This window comes from Phyllostomus discolor, chromosome 2 (assembly GCF_004126475.2).
Source record: "Phyllostomus discolor isolate MPI-MPIP mPhyDis1 chromosome 2, mPhyDis1.pri.v3, whole genome shotgun sequence".
Classification (NCBI taxonomy): domain Eukaryota; kingdom Metazoa; phylum Chordata; class Mammalia; order Chiroptera; family Phyllostomidae; genus Phyllostomus; species Phyllostomus discolor.
Window position 1 is genome coordinate 188154746 of NC_040904.2, and position 17387 is coordinate 188172132.

At 38.6% G+C, this 17387-nt stretch overlaps 1 protein-coding gene across 2 annotated transcripts in view; it reads right to left on the bottom strand.

The window, feature by feature from the left end:
• PTPRO (protein tyrosine phosphatase receptor type O) overlaps positions 1-17387 on the bottom strand; it is a 192672-nt gene that overhangs the window by 159593 nt on the left and 15692 nt on the right. The window lies entirely within an intron of this gene.

Here is a 17387-nt window from a genome sequence, read left to right on the forward strand (position 1 = left end):
ATTGATGTGTGAGAATTAATCTAAATAAATTTTCAACAAAGGCATTGAAAATTAACAAAATGATAATGAAGGGCCTGAAAGAATGCCTGAGTAAATGGAAAGATCTATGTTGACATGTGGATGAGAATCAATATTACTATAAATGTTAATTATCTCCCAACCAAATCTATCTGTTAAAATACAGTCTGCCTTTTGGTGGTCTCTGAGGTAATGCACTCTTTCTTTCAGAAATAGCAGGTTGGATATTCTGGAAAATACATGCTGTTTTTGTATTTCACTTGTATCGAACTTACTTTGGAGTAGAGCCCAGTTTCATCTGAGGTTTCATATTACAGAATTAGAACAAATTCTGGGTGCACCTCACATTCAACTTTGAGTGCACAAATCTGCAAACTGCACATGATCACTTTGATCTCACTCCACAATATCGCTCAGGAGGGAGTAAATGAATGAAAGTGACATAAAAATGCCAGGGGTCTTTTGGGAGATTCGTGTAAACTGAACATAAAGTCCTTAACAGATGTAATTAAAACCAAGCAGAAGTTCTGGAAGTGACAAACTGTCATGTTGGCCTAGTATTTCTACCTGCCACCAGCCATTTCCATCTACATTCTGAACTAACAGGTAAAAGATACAGACCACAAAGCGATGCAGAAAGCATATTAGAGCAACAGATGGGAACCCTGGATATGGGTTCTGTCCTTGCTTCAACTACTGTGAGACTTGAATAATGAGGTTAGTGTTGAGTTTCTTTCATTTATGAAACTTGCAAACTGGATTAGAGATTCTCTAAGCCCCCAACCTGACTGAGCCCAGTTGACAGTCTACAGCAGGAAGGAAGCCAGGTCATGGCTGAAGTCCTGTCTGAAAGTTTGCAGATATGGGGGAGTAGGTAAGGGTAGGTAGGTAAGGTAAGGGTAGGGACTTAATAATTGTCTTCCCTAAGAACAGGTAAATCAGACTTGAGAATGGATAGATCGTCTTAACTAAACAATCTCTAGAATGGTTCCATTTCTCTTTGTACAGTGTCAGTCCCCAATGAACACCTGCTGATTTGAAAATATTTTCTTAATGTTCATTTCCATTTTGTTTAAACTATTCAGCGTATTGAAATGAATCACTCAAGTTACTGCACATATCATTCAGAGGGGTGAAGGCAGGATGAGAATTCCCTTGAGCACAATCTGAAACATTCACCCAGAGCCATCAGCTGTTGACAATAGCTTTAAGAATACATTGGCATTCAGTAATTAGAGATGGAGAGGCACAACTTCCACTAACATGTTCTATCATTAGTGTATTTCAGCAGCAGAGCTGCTAAGAGAACAAAGGCAATAGCCTGTCTGTTTATAGTGAATTGTTGAGACAGCACGACCTGTTTATGCTCTGCACTAGGCCAGTGTTCACACCACATGCACGGCACAAAACTGCTGTCACCAAGGTGACGGCCACCCCCACACTGACTGTGTAGGGGGATAAACAGTGGAATGAAGGCAACAAGAAAGCTGGAAACAGCTCTTATCCACAGCCTTGACCGTGACTCCTGAAACCTCTCTAACTGAAACCATACCCCCTACCGGTCTAACACTGCACAGAAAAGATATATAAGAATAAAAGAAAAGGTGATTTAAAAACAGTTACAGAGGAAAGACATTAAAAATATCATTTTGAAGAAATCACAACACTTACGTTTTAAACAATGATTATCCTAGTTCATCCTTATAGAAGAATGAATTGATTTTCAGAGAGGTTGAAGTACCATGCTCAGGTTACAAAGAAGATGAAACATTTTGTTTGATGTAAAACCTAGGGAAATTCTGCTACATCATTCAGCTATTAAGGGCTGAAGAAATGGGAGGAAGATGAAGACAATGTCTCATGAATGAGGCACTGCTTCATGTCTAGTGAATCCTGTCTCCTCAGCATAAACATTTAGATCGGAACAAAATCCAGGGCCCAGGATACTCACCTTTCCATTTATGGGCAGTATCACACAGAAAAATAAAAAATATGCAATATTATTTCTTCATTATTAATAGAGCACTTAGGATAAAAATTCAAATCAGGAGTGACTTCTTTGCATGGAATGGAGAAGAAAGTCAGGGGAAATAATTTAATTCTTAAAGGTGTCTTTAGAAAATTCACATACGTGCAGCATTTCTTTCTCTAAGGCAAAAGCACATGAATGGGATATCATTTTGTGTAAAGTTCAGTATAAGATGGTTATTATGTGCCACGATTTCTCTAAAAATGTTACGTTGATTTTATTTACATTTTCTTTGGCTGCTCAAAATTCTGAATTTTAATTTTCAGTTGTTAGTAACATCAATAAAATGTTGACACCAAAAAACCAAAAGGCAACTTATTAATTCAGAGTCTCTGAGCTGCATTTTTGCCCATAACAATGTCAGGCAAGACTCCAGTCACAACTTACGCCTGTCATTTTCTGTAATTAAAAGTACACAGTCATATTTATGCATTCTGCCTCCCAGCAGCTGCAGTTAGATTAACTGTGAACAAAGAAAACATTTTGACACAGTTAATTACACGGCAGTTCTCCTTTGCTAGCAAATACCAGCTACCTCCTCAAATGAATAAAAATACTTTTTTGCTTATTTTTCTTCTACCTATTATAAATAGCCATGACAATTCTCAGTTTATTCTTACAAAGAGTTTTAATTCCAATGCTTCAGTCTAAAATACAGTAAACTATCTGGTAACTTTTAACGGAGATACATGATTATCAGCTTTAAAGGATCTGACCAAAAGGCTGTCTCTGGGGACAAGATTTCAAGCATTTTTTAAAAAAACTTCAGATGAGGAGAAAGATGAGAATATGATTTAGCTTTGTGTTCATAATAGGTTGGAGATAACAAATGCATTCCTCTGTCCCTGGTCCCGTGCCTGAGGCCACGCTGCTTCTCAGGAAGAGTCCCCCCGGGCAATAGATGCCCACGCTGGAAGTGCTTTCTGTGTTCTTTTAATTTACTTTTTATTCCATAATTTAATTTTTAAATTGACAGTTGACATATGATATTATATTATATTAGAATCAGGCATACAAACCTGGATTAGATATTTATATAACTTAACAAAGGATCACGAGTAAATCCAGTACCCATCTGGCACCACACATAGTGATTGCAACATTATTGACTGTATTCCCTATGCTGTACTTTAATTCTCTGTGACTGTTCTCTAACAACCAATTTGTACTTTTCAATTCTTTTACTTTTTTTACACATCTTCCTAACCCCCCTTCCCTGAAAGTGTTTTCTTGATGGTGGGAACTAAAATGGTCCAGCGAGAACCGGGCTCTTCCTGGGCAAAGAAGGGAGATTGGCAGCTGGGTCATCTGCCTGAAATCCATGGAAGAGGAAGAGGATAGTTAAAGTTTATTACATGAGACACAAAAGGACCCGTGACTAATGGTGAGAAAGGTCCTTTTTGGTCACTATCTTCAGCTCATTGCAGGAAGAGGGAGTGGGGAGTAAAGCAGTGAAAACAGATACTCAACCCAACCTAATAAAGTCCCCTCTCTGGTGACAGTGCAGGAAGGGGGCAGAGAGAAATGTCACCAACATGAGTCAGAGTTGCCTTCATTTCTAAATTCATTTTAATCTGTGTGCTTCTTTCTTCCTTTCTCTCTCCCTTCACCCTCCCTCTCCTAAATATTTCTTTACTACTAATAATTTTAAAAATAATAGAATTGAGAAGATTAACTTAGACTAAAGGAAAACATATTGGGGAAAATATGCAGAGAGGGGAAATGGCTGTGCTGAGAGAATTTTAGTCCTTAGTGATCCTTTTACAAATTTCCATGAAAACAGACAACAATGCACTGAAATGTACTCAGTGGTTATGAGAGTGGACTTTGGAGTCCATCTCCTTTGCCCGGTTACTTCCTATCTCTGAGGCTTGTTTTTATTGTTTGCAAAACGGGGGTCAGTTTTGGGACCCCAAGTGGGACTGTTGTGAATAGTCAGTAAGATTATGTATGTAAAGTGCTTATTATAACAAGCCCTCTTTAAATGGTCCCCTTATTTTTCTTACTCAATAATAAATAAATACATACTTTTTTACTGTTGTTCAAGTACACTTGTTTCCATTTTCCTGCCACCACTTTCCCCCTCCCACCACCCCCACCTGCCACCCTTTATCCTGCCCCTCTTTGGCTTTGTCCATGGAAGAAAAATGAGCTTTCTTGTTTCTACCACAGTCAAACAAATGCCTGAGATTCTCTTAGATGAGTAAAATAGTTTTTAGATTGTGTGTGTGTGCCGGGGGGGGGGGGGGGGGGGGGGACACGGACTTCTAGGTCTAATGGGTATTGTAATCTGCATATGAATAGAAGTACAGAACTGAAGCTGTCCTATTTCAGGCACATCATGAAAGGCACGGTCCTTTGGAAAAGACAATAATAATTCTGGAAAAAACAAGGCAGAAGGAAAAGAAGATAAATATGAGATGGACTGACTTCATAAAATAAGCCTTAGGCATGTGTCCACAGGAGCTGAGCAGGGCTGTGGAGGATGGGACATTGTGAACGTTGCTCATATGGTCACCAGGAGTCAGAATCAACTCGATGGCATTAAGGTGACTATCTGTAAAGTGAATTATTTATGTGAAAACATAAATACTGATAATGATGCCAGAAGTCAGACCATGCTGAAAACAAACAATTTCTTCAACAATCAAATTCCTCAGGAAGTACATAATAGATATTTATTCCTAACAGTATATTTCCTGAGTGGCTGATGAAATTTACCTTTGAGAGAAACTATTAATGTGGATTTATTGCTTGCTCAGTGGAGGTAACTAAATCTGTTTATGTGAGCTCCTTTTCCACTTCGTGAGTGTGAAGGCTGAATCACACTCGCTCTCTCTTTCGGGCGGTCTGAGCAGTACAACTTCACAATGGCAGGAGACACCCCCATTCCCTCTGAGTTTTCACAATTCTGAAACTCCCATCCCCTGCCCTCCATCTGTTGTGTTCTCATCTCAGAAAATAGTGACTACCAACCATGTATAGTTCCTTTCTCTAAAAAGGGCACTCAGATAATTCAGGGAGGACTGATGTGGTGATGGTAGCTGGTCGAGGGAATGAGCTCTGTAACACACTCTCCTTGTTGCCAGCTCCATTGCCAGGGCTACATGCTGTGCTCAGACCCCATCGGGGTGCTCACTGGGTGAGAGCCAAGAGGCAAGACAATGGGATGCTTCCTCAAAGCACATCCACAAAGAGGGGCTCCTTCTGGCTTCCTTTTCCCTATAGAATAAAGAGGTGGAGACACTGCATGCTTTGTATTCTCTTTCAGAGAATACACAGATCATCCATGGTAATTTGTAGGTGGCATGTTTCCCCTGAAGCTATTTATTAGAAAAGTTTCAGTATGTATAGCACTGGTAGAATATGTGTATTTGCATGGGATGGAAAAATAAATTTTTAAAAATCTCTATAGGTGGCAAGTTATAGTGACTCAACTCAAGCCAGCTTAAGAATAAAAGGGATTTCTTTTCTTTCACATTTGGGAAACCCAGGAAGGCATGAGTGGATCCAGTTACTTAAATCATATCATCAAACAATATTTTTCTTTAATATCTTTATTTTCCTTTCTCATGGCTTCAGTATTTGCTGGTAGAAACAAAGTGGTAGAAACCTGTCCCTAAAGAGATAAAAGTTTTGTATATTTTCATTGCTTGATCTCAAGACATCTCTATTTCCCCCGGCCCCTCCAATCTCTGAAATCCCATGCACTGATTCTCTCTCCTTGGTCCATGTGCCACCTGTGGACCACCTTTTGTATCTAAGGGCTGGACACCCCACCTGCACAGCCTGACATGTAACCACATAATAGAGGCAGGAGTCATGCTGGCAGCAGCACAAGAATCGCCTGGACTAGAGAAGGGACAGTTCCTAAGAGAAAGAATGTAGGGTACATGTCCATGGGCAGTTTCAAATATTTACTGAAATATGTCATTAGCTAATTGAACGTTGAACCTGAGAATTTTATGAGTTCAAAGTAATTTGTTTGTATTTCCAGGGTAGTTGTGAAGTCAAATTGTTAGCGTGTCCCCTGGGCATTATAGCATTTACATGAAACTATTTTGTCAAGTTTCTGAATCCAGAAACTTGGAAGGTCTCAGTTTCTTCGAGTCCCTCGCAAAGTTTATGCTATGCAAAGAACCCTTTCTTAAGCTTTTATTTCATATTTCCTAGCCAAGATAAGGAGTAAGAAAAGAGAAAGGGAATCAAGAATCCTTCTCTACAAGCTTCTATGCTAAGGGATCTAGTTCTGAAGTTGTCAGAGTGAGCAAAAGAATGCCAAGCCTCGTGGCTTAGCAGGCCAAGTTCTGTTCGCAGCCACATGCCTGGAGCTCCCATTGGTATCAATGGGAGTGTGTGTGTATGTGAACTGAGGACAGAAGTTGGCTGTGTATAAATAGCTCTGCAATGGTGAAAATCCCTTCTTGTGTGTCTGCTACAACAGAGGTAGTCTTTTGCAGTTAGTGGCTGCTTCTGCCTCTAATAAAGTCACCAGGCGATTGCTAGAAATTCTTAACCAGAATTTTTGATGGCAATTATTTCATTTTAAAATATTTTGATCAGGAAGCATGGAGCAGTATTTGCCCCAAATTTCTCTCATTTTCCACTTAGCAAACTCAAGCTAGTGGACAATTCTTTGCAAAACCAGCCTTCACTGTTCCCTTGGCTGAGTTGTCAATCTGTTAACTGACTGATATGCAGCTAACTGGGGGTAGGGTGGGAAGTCAGTATGTTCACTGGGCTTACAGAGTTATAGCTCCAATGCAACAAAGCTTCATGGCAGAGCATCTTCCATGGGAACAGGGCTCGGCCCCATTGGCAGGACACCTGGGGCAGATCTGGGGCCCTTTGGTCATCTGCTGTTCTGCCAGCAGCCCCAGTCTGGAATTCAGTACACTGATTTAAGCTGAGGTATCTTCTAACCTCTGATGAGAATTTCTTTCAGATCAGAGTTAAGAATAAACTTGTATATTACTCCTTCAAAAGAGGAGATTTCTCCTAGATTTTTATATAACATATCCTAGTCAAGGAAATTTGCCTACTGGTAGATGATCTCCAAATCCTCATCTTCAATCCATGTCCTAGTTCTAAACTTCAGCTTCACACCGAACTGACTTCTGGACATCTCTACTTGGGTATCCCATTCATACTTTGAATTTATCCAAAACGTAGCCTTTCTCTCACCCTGCCCTGATCCAGAAAATTTCTACTGTGGCCTCCTTCTCTATCTAACAGTGACATCTTTAATCTAATAATTCAAGTCAGAAAACTTGTAGTACGCCCTCACGTCCCTCTTTTCCTTGTTACCCATCTAATCAGTCGAAGCCCAATTGATTTTACCTATTAAATTTTCTCCATTCTACCCTCTTATTTTAGTCCCCTGCTCCGCCCATGCAGATGGATTTGAGTACAGACTTTAATCCCACTAACACCTGGGTTTGAGTCCCATTTTTGTTACCTCCTTTGGGAGTGAGCACATCTTTTTGGAAGGCACATCTGTCTAAACTTTGGTTTCTTAATCTGTGAAATGGAGATGACATCTACTTCACAGAGCTGATGAACAGGAATGAGATTAGGTTAAATACATAAAGGGCTGGTATCGTTGCTGACACTATAGCAAAGTCTAGGAAATGGTAGATATTGTGAAGCAGAGACCTCATCCTTTCTTGCTAACAATAGTGTAGCAGTCTCCCCAAGTACATTCTTGCCTCTTCTCTATTCTCTATGCTACATATGCTAACTGGAGTAAGCTTTCTAAAATGCAAAGCCTTCCACATTATTCATCCAAAAAATGTTTTGTATGATAAATAAGTCCTTGTGTACTTACCCATCTATTAGCTTCATCTGAAACAGCACCTCTTCTTAGCCCAACATTTTATCAGCTAGTGCACTATCCATTTATCCATACATCCAATTGGAACACTAGCATCTACCATCTTAGTATTATCTCTTCTCCAAAACTTTCTCCAATCACACTCCAAATAGAGTTAACTCCTTCCTTTGTTTTAAAGTATAAAATGTGTATATTTCTATTATAGGTGTAATTCCACTATATTGGTATTATTTATCCATAAATCTGTTCTTCTGACTAGCGTATTCTGTGGTCTTCAAAAATGTTTGAACAACAGACTGTAATTAAGACTATGTCTTAATTATTGTTCTTTCCCAAGAGTTAATTCCAAGTGTTGTATTAATTTTCCATTGCTGCCATAAAATAATTAAAATAACACACATTTATTACCTTGCAGTTCTATAGGTCAGAAATCTGGTATGTATGTCATTGTGCTAAAATCAAGGAATTGGTGGTGTTTCCTCTCTGGAGGCTTTAGGAGAAAATCTCTTTGCTTATTCAAGTTGTTCACAGAACTCAGTTCTTTGTAGTTGTAGGGTTAAGGTTTGCATCTTTTTCTGGCTGTCAGCTGAGGACTTTTCTCAGATTCTAGAGTCTGCCTGAGTACCTTGGCTTGTGCCTTCTTTCTTCATCTAAAACCAGCAATGGCAGAGTCTCTCTCACTGCATCCTGAGCTAGTACTCTTCTACCTTCTTATTCCAGTTTTATGGGCTCATATGATTAGATTGAACCCGACTGGAAATTCAAAGTTAATCTTGCTATTGTAAGCTCTTCAATCTTAAAAACATCTGCACAGTCTCCTTTGTCATGTAAGATAACATATTTATGGGTTCTTAGGTTAGGGTGTAGACATCTTTGGGGGGCCATTATTTGGCTTATGAAAAGTGCCTAGCATATTTTAGGTAATTAATAAATAGCACTTGTGCCCTGGCTGGCATAGCTCAGTGGATTGAGCACGGGCTGGGAACTAAAATGTCCCAGGTTCGATTCCCAGCCAGGGTACATTCCTGGGTTGCAGGCTATAACCCCCAGCAACTGCACATTGATGTTTCTCTCTCTATCTCTCTCCCCCTTTCCCTCCCTAAAAATGGATGAATAAAATCTTTAAAAAAAAGATGACCCATAGAAATGTATAATCTTAGCCAAACCTTTAAAAAAAATAGCACTTGTTTTGTTTTTTGTTTTTTTTTATGTAGCTGTCCAGCTCTCCCAACACCACTTGTTGAAGAGGCTATTTTTTGCTCCATTTTATGCTGCTGCCCCCTAGTAAATGAATGGATAAAAAACTATGGTACATTTACACAATGGAATTCTATGCAACAGAAAGAAAGAAGGAGCTCCTACCCTTTGCAACAGCATGGATGGAACTGTGGAGCATTATGCTAAGTGAAACAAGCCAGCTGGTTAAAGACATACCATATGATCTCACCTTTAACTGGAACCTAATCAACAAAATGAACAAGCAAGCAAAATATAACCAAAGACATTGAAATTGAGAACAAGCTGACAGTTACCATAGGGGAGAGGGGAGGGGATAATGGCGGGAAAGGGTGAAGGGTTTATAGGAACAATTATAAAGGACACATGGATAATAACAAGGGAGGGTAGAAACAGGTGAAGGAGGTGGGGAGGGCTGGGATGGTTGGGAGGGGTGGGGGGAAAGGCAGAGAACTGTACTTGAACAACAATAAAAAAAATAGTGCTTACTGAATGACAAAATAAACATATGCAGATAACATTGAAGTATTTAGGTCTTTTGAGTATATTAGGTGATTTTATAGGGCCATAGATCAATTGCATGTTTCGATATTCTTATCTGATTTATTTGTTATAACTTTTTATAACAATCCTAATTATTATGTTTTCTAGATCTTTGCTCTTCATGTGACCATGCAAACAAATTTTAACCAAATAGATCAAAAGTATCTATAATCTCTGACTCATCACAAATTATAAACATTATTAGTACTAAACATTATGTAAAGCCATCAAGATCCCCTTGCTCTGTCTTTTTTATGACTACTTACAAAAAGATTTATAATTTATGTGAAGTTAGCATGGACTCATGTATTTATTCTAAAAGTATGTGAATGTCTACACGTGCCAAACTTTGTGAAAGATAGTAGGTAAAGAGTGGTGATAAAGCATGCTCCCTTCCTTGCATGGCTTACAGAGTGACTAGGAGACAGATAATTAAAAATCAATTATCTGCCCTGGCTGGTGTGGCACAATGGACTGAGTGCCAGCCTGGGAACCAAAGGGTTGCCAGTTCAATTCCAAGTCAGGGCACTTGCCTGGGTTGCAGGCCAGATGCCCAGTAGGGGGCGCATGAGAGGCAACCATACATTGATGTTTCTTTCTTCTTCTCCTCCTTCCCTTTGTCTAAAAATAGACAAATAAAATCTTTAAAAATATTTAAAAATGTAATTGTCTGTAGGATGAACAGATAAGGAAAGAACAGCTTTTAGAATATAAACATAACAAAGACATATTTTACTCTAAAACAATCTCTTTTCTCAAAGAGTTAATATTATGGACTGGTCTGAAATACAAATATATGGATAAACACTGCCACTGCAGTGTAGTTAAACCAATAATAGACACATCTTGAAGTTGCAGTGATGCACTAAGGAGGAGGGAGTCTACCATACTCGGAGTGAGGCTAGGATATTTCAAAGAAGAGAAAATTTTGAGTTGTGTCTTGAGGAATAAACAGGAATTTTCCAGATGGACATGTGAAGATAGAGTGGGGAGGAGTTCTAGGGAGAAGGAAAAACCTTATGTATTTCTTCCTGGTTGGGAGGAAGGATGGCCAGGAATGCATCTGTGCATAAAAGGTCATCTTAGCTGAGACCTGGAGGATGAGTACATGCTTGTTAAATTAAAGGGGGAGTGTAGGGGAGAAAGGAATTTTTCAGGCACAGAGACCAGCACATACAAATGACTGCAGGGTGGTAAGAATGAGTATCAAGTTTGAGGAACTGAGAAGCATTCAGAATAACCACAGCACAAAATGTGAAGAATGGGGGGGAAATGATACTAGAGAAATAGTTAAAAACCATATCAGAGAAGAACTTTAAGCCCATGAATTGGGATGGATTTTATCCAAAGAACCATGGAAAGCCATATATGTATTTTAAACAAGAAAATGAGATGACAGACTTTTATCTTGCTCAGTTCCTCTATCCTTTGACTAACCGAATTAGCTGGCTGTTCTCCGACCCCCATGATGGAACTAATCTATTCTTTCTGTATCAAGAGATTGCTCCTTCATTGATTGTCTTACTTCCTTTTTTTTAATACAAAGAATAGAACATGCAGGATTCTTGGGAAAGATGGCTGATGTTCTTCTAGCCCACAAACCCACACCTCAGGGAAGCAATGAACTTGTCTGTGATCAGTATCAGGTTGGGTTTAGTGAAGGTTATTCCCTCAAGCTCCTTCTGCCTCTGACAAGCTGTGGACAACTTCCTATGGCTTCACATCTGAGAGATTGAGAAGTAACCCTCCACACAGAAACATGATGCAGGTATACTGTTATATCCAAGTTGGCGAGGCAATGGAAGAAATAAAAGAGCACATAAAATAGCATTTTGGAAACTTAAGTAAAGAGATTTGAACTAAAGGTCATGGAGGCAAAGTTCTATGTGATACATCTTGCTCTTATAGTGGTAGCACATTTATGACTGTGCTACCACTGTAAGGTTAGTCAACTACTAATTAGTAATTAGTATTTAGTCAATTACTGCTAAATGAGGAGAAATATGTAGCAGGTGCTTAGACTTGGTATTCAAAACAGTGGTTTGGGGATATGGGCAGTTCATGTGTTTCTCAGAGGTTACAGAAGCACTAAAGCCTGAAAGTCAAGGACAAAAGAAAGCAAAAATTCAGAAGCTAAAATCCAATATGTTAAAAGAAGGATGCTCAAAGCCAGAGAAAGGAGGCCTATCATATTTGTGAAAGTTTCTGATTCATGCTTTGTTCTTACACACTAAATGGCTGGAAGAAACTGTAAAACTTAAGAGAGGGATTCAGAGGGGGGAAGAAGGTAAAAGGGACGGGAGAAGGCATTCAGGTCAGATTTGATCTCTAAGCTGAAAAAAGTAAGAAGAGCCCTTTCCACATTGCTGTCTTTCATGACTTCTCTGTGCCTCCCTAGCATTTGTAAAGAGAAAGAAGGCAAAAGGGACTTAAGAGCCTCTTCACAGTCAATCATTTTTAAATATGTAGTTATTCTATAAAACAATTAATACAGGCAATTAAATTTCTTATTACAAGATGTAATCAAGATGCATATTAGATTCAGGAAGATATTATCTCCCACACTGAACTCAAACCTGTGTAGTCATTTTCTTTTCTTTTTTTTCCTTAAGTAGAAGTTTCTCATTGACCAGTGGATAAAGTGTGTGGCTGCTATTTATCCACCCGTTTTATTGCCACAGTGTAATCCCTGACACTTGTAAAATTCCTGGAGAAGAGTCCTTTCCAGAAGACAATGAGATAGAGGTAGGCGTAGCTCTTTTATAGTTATTTTCTGATGTGTAAATGTATATATTCCAATGATTATATGAGAAAAAAGAGAGAAAGAAGAAAGTACTCTGTCTATATAAAGTGTACATAATGAAATTATAGACCAGTTAGCAGAGAGATGGAGTAAGAAGAGAAACTGTAGAAAGATAGGATGATAGGAGGCCGGTGGGTGTGCACAGCTAGAATGGACTAATTCCTTCATGCTCTAAAACAGTTTAGCACCTAGTAGAAATATATTCCAATTTCAGCTTTGGGAAACGAAGTGGGAAATGATTAACTGGTCATTCCTGTCAGACACTGTGGAATTCTTCCTAAGTAGGAACATCATATCGAAGCATTCCAGGATTTAGCATGGAGGTACGGCACCATGCGAGGTGAGAGGTTGGTATGTGAGGCCATCTGGTGAGATGCAACTTGTAAATCTCCCAGATGGTTCATGGAAAAGAGAGACTTGATACTGAGCTGAGATCAGCATATAAAAAGAGCCATGAAATTATGAACTTAAAACCCATAATTTATATAGTATTTTGAAAACTTGGTTAAGGATATGTGAAAGACCACATATAAAAGTTTTAATTTATAATATGGAATCATTTCAATAATATATACTATGTTTGCTTTCGCCTCTTTTAACAGGCATTTTACTTATCTTAAGTTACTGAGTTGGGAGGAAGAAATTGATATTATTTTCATAGATTTATGTGCATATATCCAAGTTTCAAGGCACTTCTGTGGAAGGAGGTCCAGTAGAACTGGGCTACTTAGAATTGTTTCTTTGGCAAATCATGTTCTAGTCGGTGCCATGTTTGAAAAATACATTTTATTACTTGAAGATAATCTGCTCTTTGAATTTAAATTTCTAAAGAACTGTATTTTAGAACCATTTGGATGATGTTCACCAATGATTCTGAAAATAATGTAGTCGGCAAGCATTATATTCACAGTGTGCCCTATTTCCCATGTTCCCATCACTCTGGGATCAGTATTAACAATGTTCAAAAGTATAAATTTGGAAACAGTACACATTTCTTATTATTTCCTGCTTTTATCAATACATAAAACTTGGGTTTTATATTTACTTTCTATTTTAGTAATTTGTGCTACTGTTAATGGGATGGGGGGAGGCGGAGGGAGATCACAGCTTCTGTCTGAATGGAATTCAGACATGCTTGAAGCATTAGTGAAATCCATTGGCTCAGAGCTGACAAGCTCTGAGGGGAAAGACAAAAAAGCAAAATGCAGTCTTGAACCCATTAAGAAAGTCTTAAACATTAAGTCAAAGGAAAATGTTGAGGGCATCAGGGAAGCCATTGGGGTTGGCAGCCATAGCACCTAGTGCAGACAGTGGGTGTCTAATACGAGATTATAGGACCTGGAGGGACAGAGGTCATTGCGCCCAGAAGAATTGGGATTCTGTAGCAAATGTCCCACTGGACAGTCTGAGAAATACCTGAGCGGGCACTGTATGGGAACAAGGCTAACACCTCATGTGTACTGATGAGGTCAACTGCTCTAATATTAGAGTTATTACTGTAAATATGAACACATTTGTACCCACAGATGAGTGAAACTCAAGACAATTGAATGATTAGCACAGAATTTGTCATTCAATTATTCAATAAATGTTCATTAAAAAATGAATGATGGCTGGACATGATTTATGAAAGATGATTAGTGATCATAGACATAAATACTGTACAAACAAAATGCTTGACAGTGTATTTATGAAGTTGGGTGAAAATCATTTTTATAGGGATTTTCTGATTGGTAAATAAGAGGTGAAACTGAGCTGAAAATGTTTTGCCATTAAATATAAATATTTTATAAATATTAGATATTAAATTATTCTAGTCATATAAGCAAGCCCTGATTACAGGTGACCCAAAGTTAATTTGGGCAAGACAAATTCTACTTTTCTGAAATGAAGTAAAGGGGCTGCAATGTTCATTACAATCCTTCCTTTGTGACACACTAAACACATGGACAGGTCCACATAAGAGTGGAGAACGGACCCACCTGTTTACAAGGCAAATGAAACCAGGGGAGGCAATCATTTTTAATAAGATAATGTCATGCACTTAAATCGTGCTTTACAGCTTACAGAGGACTTTCACAGAGGATTGTCTCACACACTGCAGAGTAAGCCCATGAGGTAGAAGTGATTGTGATTCTCATTTTCACGAAGAGGCGAAGTGATGAAGCGGTTGTGGGCAGGTAGTCTTTTCTTCCTCTAGGCTGTCTTGTTTCATTGATAACTCTAACATCTTTTTTTAAAAAATGAGGTATGTGGTTTTCTCTAACCTGAGGCATATACTACATTTTATAAAGTATCCATTTAAAACTTAGAAAATATACTCATTCAGGAAATCTTCCCAGCTGTCATTCTGCTTCAAAGTGATAGAAATCTGTAAAAGTGGTACACCTTTGATAATAGGAGAGCACATTTACTCATGAGCTGTCTGTTCCTTCAAAAATTACCATGAAACAGACTGATAGCTAAACGTGAAATGCTGAGCTCTCCAGTTAAAGAAGAGATCTCATTTCATTCCAGTCAACTCCAGACAGATCAGACAGAAGACATGGCTGAACAATTATTCCATTTTTTTTCAGTCATGGTAGTATACTTCCCAGCTCAAGGCTGAGACAATTTATGGAGGGGATGTTATGGTATAGTGTGGTTGGCTAATAACTTTCTCAGCAGGACACATTCTAAAGAGGTAACAGTCACATTCTGGGGTCTTCTTTCTGCAGAAGCATCATTAGTTTAGCATCTCATGAACAAACAGAAGAATTTTTACAAAGGAAAAATAATATTCCCTCAGACAAATGAAATAAGCTCTTTAAAATTGTGTAAACAGTTAATGTTCTTTCACATCCCTTTGCAAATGCAAGGGGATGCATTTAAGTTAAATTAAGTTAAAAAAGGAAAATAAATAAAACTCTTATCTTCAGGTATGCTTTTTCTTAGCAAAACTAATTTCACAGAATAGTCAGATGTGTAATAATGGGCCTCTTGGGGATGTAATTTTTTATGTAACTTGACATGTGAGTCACGAGTATTTAATTATGTCTTCTATTTATATTTTGTCAGATAAGAGTATTAAACTGAAGATCTGACAGTAACACAGAACACTACCATTAATCTGTTTAATTTGCAAATGTAATGCAATCAAAAGGAAGACATTAGTGTTAAAATTATTTTTTGTCCAGGTGCTACCTTTCATGGAGGGAAAGGAATGCCTGAGGTGTAAAAGTCACATAAAGCCAGCAAGCCAGGAAGTCTCATGCAAGCTTCTAAAGCCAGGGCAAAAAACCCTCCTGTCATTGACTATAAAAGCTCTGGACATACAAAAATTGACAGCTTCTCCATGTCAGCACATTCCATTCCATTCAGTTCTGTGCATTTATCTAACCAAGTGCCAGATCCATTAAACTGAAGAAGGTGATAAACAAAGGGATAAGCCTGACACTTGTGAATTTATAGGAATCCTCTGACAGTCAGCAGGCTTTGGTCTGGGACTGTGTGACTGACAGACTGATTGACAGAAAGGAGAAACTGCAAGAAAGGTTTTGGATGAGCAGGAGCCAACTGACCACAGGAGTAACCTGCAGCCCATTTCTGTCCAAATGGCAGTCCCTGCCAAGGACTAGAAACTGATTCAGCCCCATGTCTCAGGATATTTCCAGATGAAGAGGAAGGGGCAGATATTGTGAGTTAGGGAATGCGGAAATACAAGCCATGTCAGAATTTTCACATGAAACAGAACCACACAGTGTGCACAGGTTCTATGTTCAAACAGACCAAAGTTTCATGCTGAACTCCTTTGGGTGTTTCCCTCGTACTGACGTGGTGATAATGATACACAGGAGTGTATAAGGACAAAATAAGATCCTGTATGTAAAGTCCTGGGACAGCCCCTGATAAACAGCAGCCACTCACTAAGTGGCAGTGATTGTCAGTATCATCACTGTCATCTCCAGTAAGGCAGTGAAGTTTGGAAGAATTACATTCTAATTTATGCCTAAGATAACAGTGTAGGTTATTTCCTTTGGGGCATACCTTATATACAAGTAGGGCACCATTGTAGGGCCTCGATTACTGAGTTCGTAGGATGCTTATGTACATAACAGACAGGTTTAGATTTTCCATTTAGTTTTTGGCTAACAAAATGTAATTTTCACTTGTAGTTCTAAATAAAGTGTAAATCTGTAGTACACACTTTACAAGGATGGGGGCATATGTATGTGAATTATAATTACTGTATTAGACATGGCAATTTTTGGTCACATGGAGTGAATACAAATTTGAAAGTCTACTGACAGGTACAACTTGTCTCTGAAAAAAAATCCATTTGTTTTTCATTTATCTGTAAGAGTGCATACAGATTCGTGCATAAACAACATGATCCAGGGGAGTTGAAATCTAGGGACTAATTTACTGAACTACCCAAGCAACAGAGGATTATTTTATCTAATTAAGACAGAGCACACATACTTAGAATTAAGCATTTGCATTTAACAGAAAATTCAGAATCATAAAAGCAATTAAAGAGAAAATGAGGTATGATAATTTTTTCCTGCACACCACAGCTAAGCTAACGCTCATTTGAATGTTTGCCTTTGTAGCACTGTTGAACAGAAGGTTCTGAACAGAAGCTCCTGGCTGGGCAAAACAATCGTTTCCCTCTCACATCCAACCACTCATCCTCCTCATGGCCCAAATCCATCCTCTCCTTTACCCAAGCCCCCTGAATATGACTGACATGTTCTCATGCTCTTAGTTTAGAACTTCAGTTTCTCTAATCTGTCATGTTTTTCTTAACCTAGTCTATCTATATGAACTCTATCAGACAAAATTCAGATTGAAATTTGTCTTCCTTTGTGAAAACAGTGATCCTTCCAGCCTAAGTGCTTTCCCTTATCTGAATGCAAGAGCACTTAGCTGAATATAGTTGTCTG